Raw genomic sequence first — 2,500 nt, 5'->3', positions numbered from 1 at the left:
GGTGCTGTAGGTAATTTTATACTGCCATAACAGTCTATTCTATTACATTTTACATTTAATTTTTTCAACTTATCAATGAATTTACTTGAGTTAAGAAGTAATAGAGGTCAAAAGTTAATGCTCTTGAGCACCTACAGCCAAACCACACTGGACATGCCCAATCTCGTTTGATCTTGGAAGCTATGCAGTGTTGGGACTGTTTAATACTTGGACGGGAGACCACCTGGGAATACCAGGTGCTGTAGGTAATTTTATACTGCCATAACATTCTTTTCTATTACATTTTACATTTAATTTTTTCAACTTATCAATGAATTTACTTGAGTTAAGAAGTAATTGAGGTCTAAAGTTAAAGGTTTTGGGCACCTACAGCCAAACCACACTGGACATGCCCAATATCATCTGATCTTGGAAACTATGCAGTGTTGGGCTTGGTTAGTACTTGGAAGGGAGACCACCTGGGAATGCCAGGTGCTGTAGGTAATTTTATACTGCCATAACATTCTTTTCTATTACATTTTACATTTCATTTTTCAACTAATCATTGAATTTACTTGAGTTAAGAAGTAAAAGAGGTCTAAAGTTAATGTTTTTGAGCACCTACAGCCAAACCACACTGGACATGCCCAATCTCGTCTGAACATGGAAGCTATGCAGTGTTGGGCCTGGTTAGTACTTGGATGGGGGACCACCTGGGAATACCAGGTGCTGTAGGTAATTTTATACTGCCATAACATTCTTTTCTACTACAATTTACATTTAATTTTTTCAACTTATCAATGAATTTACTTGATTTAAGAAGTAAAAGAGGTCTAAAGTTAATGTTTTTGAGCACCTACAGCCAAAGCACACTGGACATGCCCAATCTCGTCTGTTCTTGGAATCTATGCAGTGGTGGGCCTGGTTAGTACTTGGATGGGAGACCACCTAGGAATCCCAGGTGCTGTAGGTAATTTTATACTGCCATAACAGTCTTTTCTATTACATTTTACATTTAATTTTTTCAACTTATCAATGAATTTACATGAGTTAAGAAGTAATAGAGGTCTTAAGTTAATGCCTTTGAGCACCTACAGCCAAACCACACTGGACATGCCCAATCTCGTTTGATCTTGGAAGCTATGCAGTGTTGGGCCTGGTTAGTACTTGGACGGGAGACCTCCTGGGAATACCAGGTGCTGTAGGTAATTTTATATAGTCATAACATTCTTTTCTATTACATTTTACATTTCATTTTTCAACTTATCATTGAATTTACTTGAGTTAAGAAGTAAAAGAGGTATAAAGTTAATGTTTTTGAGCACCTACAGCCAAACCATACTGGACATGCCCAATCTCGTCTGATCTTGGAAGCTATGCAGTGGTGGGCCTGGTTAGTACTTGGATGGGAAACCACCTAGGAATCCCAGGTGCTGTAGGTAATTTTATACTGCCATAACAGTCTATTCTACTACATTTTACATTTAATTTTTTCAACTTATCAATGAATTTACTTGAGTTAAGAAGTAATAGAGGTCTAAAGTTAATTCTTTTGAGCACCTACAGCCAAACCACACTGGACATGCCCAATCTCGTCTGATCTTGGAAGCTATGCAGTGTTGGGCCTGGTTAGTACTTTGACGGGAGACCACCTGGGAATACCAGGTGCTGTAGGTAATTTTATATAGCCATAACATTCTTTTCTATTACATTTTACATTACATTTTTTCAATTTATCAATGAATTTACTTGAGTTAAGAAGTAAAAGAGGTCTAAAGTTAATTCTTTTGAGCACCTACAGTCAAACCACACTGGACATGCCCAATCTCGTCTGATCTTGGAAGCTATGCAGTGGTGGGCCTGGTTAGTACTTGGATGGGAAACCACCTAGGAATCCCAGGTGCTGTAGGTAATTTTATACTGCCATAACAGTCTATTCTACTACATTTTACATTTAATTTTTTCAACTTATCAATGAATTTACTTGAGTTAAGAAGTAATAGAGGTCTAAAGTTAATTCTTTTGAGCACCTACAGCCAAACCACACTGGACATGCCCAATCTCGTCTGATCTTGGAAGCTATGCAGTGTTGGGCCTGGTTAGTACTTTGACGGGAGACCACCTGGGAATACCAGGTGCTGTAGGTAATTTTATATAGCCATAACATTCTTTTCTATTACATTTTACATTACATTTTTTCAATTTATCAATGAATTTACTTGAGTTAAGAAGTAAAAGAGGTCTAAAGTTAATTCTTTTGAGCACCTACAGTCAAACCACACTGGACATGCCCAATCTCGTCTGATCTTGGAAGCTATGCTGTGTTGGGGCTGGTTAGTACTTGGATGGGAGACCACCTGGGAATGCCAGGTGCTGTAGGTAATTTTATACTGCCATAACATTCTTTTCTATTACATTTTACATTTAATTTTTTCAACTTATCAATGAATTTACTTGAGTTAAGAAGTAATAGAGGTCTAAAGTTAATGTTTTTGAGCACCTACAGCCAAACCACACAGGA

The 2,500-nt window shown here is 37.5% G+C and overlaps 12 pseudogenes; all 12 read left to right on the top strand.

The window, feature by feature from the left end:
• Nucleotides 1-13, top strand: part of LOC148453238 (5S ribosomal RNA) — a 119-nt pseudogene extending 106 nt beyond the window's left edge.
• Nucleotides 14-129: 116 nt separating this feature from the next.
• Nucleotides 130-248, top strand: LOC148453237 (5S ribosomal RNA; annotated as a pseudogene).
• A 116-nt stretch (nucleotides 249-364) lies between these two features.
• On the top strand, nucleotides 365-483 carry LOC148453236 (5S ribosomal RNA; annotated as a pseudogene).
• Nucleotides 484-598: 115 nt separating this feature from the next.
• Nucleotides 599-717, top strand: LOC148453235 (5S ribosomal RNA; annotated as a pseudogene).
• A 116-nt stretch (nucleotides 718-833) lies between these two features.
• On the top strand, nucleotides 834-952 carry LOC148453234 (5S ribosomal RNA; annotated as a pseudogene).
• Nucleotides 953-1,068: 116 nt separating this feature from the next.
• Nucleotides 1,069-1,187, top strand: LOC148453233 (5S ribosomal RNA; annotated as a pseudogene).
• Nucleotides 1,188-1,302: 115 nt separating this feature from the next.
• LOC148453232 (5S ribosomal RNA) lies at nucleotides 1,303-1,421 on the top strand (annotated as a pseudogene).
• Nucleotides 1,422-1,537: 116 nt separating this feature from the next.
• Nucleotides 1,538-1,656, top strand: LOC148453231 (5S ribosomal RNA; annotated as a pseudogene).
• A 116-nt stretch (nucleotides 1,657-1,772) lies between these two features.
• On the top strand, nucleotides 1,773-1,891 carry LOC148453230 (5S ribosomal RNA; annotated as a pseudogene).
• Nucleotides 1,892-2,007: 116 nt separating this feature from the next.
• LOC148453229 (5S ribosomal RNA) lies at nucleotides 2,008-2,126 on the top strand (annotated as a pseudogene).
• A 116-nt stretch (nucleotides 2,127-2,242) lies between these two features.
• LOC148453228 (5S ribosomal RNA) lies at nucleotides 2,243-2,361 on the top strand (annotated as a pseudogene).
• A 116-nt stretch (nucleotides 2,362-2,477) lies between these two features.
• The window catches only part of LOC148453227 (5S ribosomal RNA), a 119-nt pseudogene continuing 96 nt past the window's right edge, over nucleotides 2,478-2,500 (top strand).

Source organism: Taudactylus pleione, unplaced genomic scaffold, assembly GCF_031769625.1.
Source record: "Taudactylus pleione unplaced genomic scaffold, aTauple2 ptg001184l, whole genome shotgun sequence".
Lineage (NCBI taxonomy): Eukaryota > Metazoa > Chordata > Amphibia > Anura > Myobatrachidae > Taudactylus > Taudactylus pleione.
This window is presented reverse-complemented; position numbering and strand designations above follow the sequence as displayed.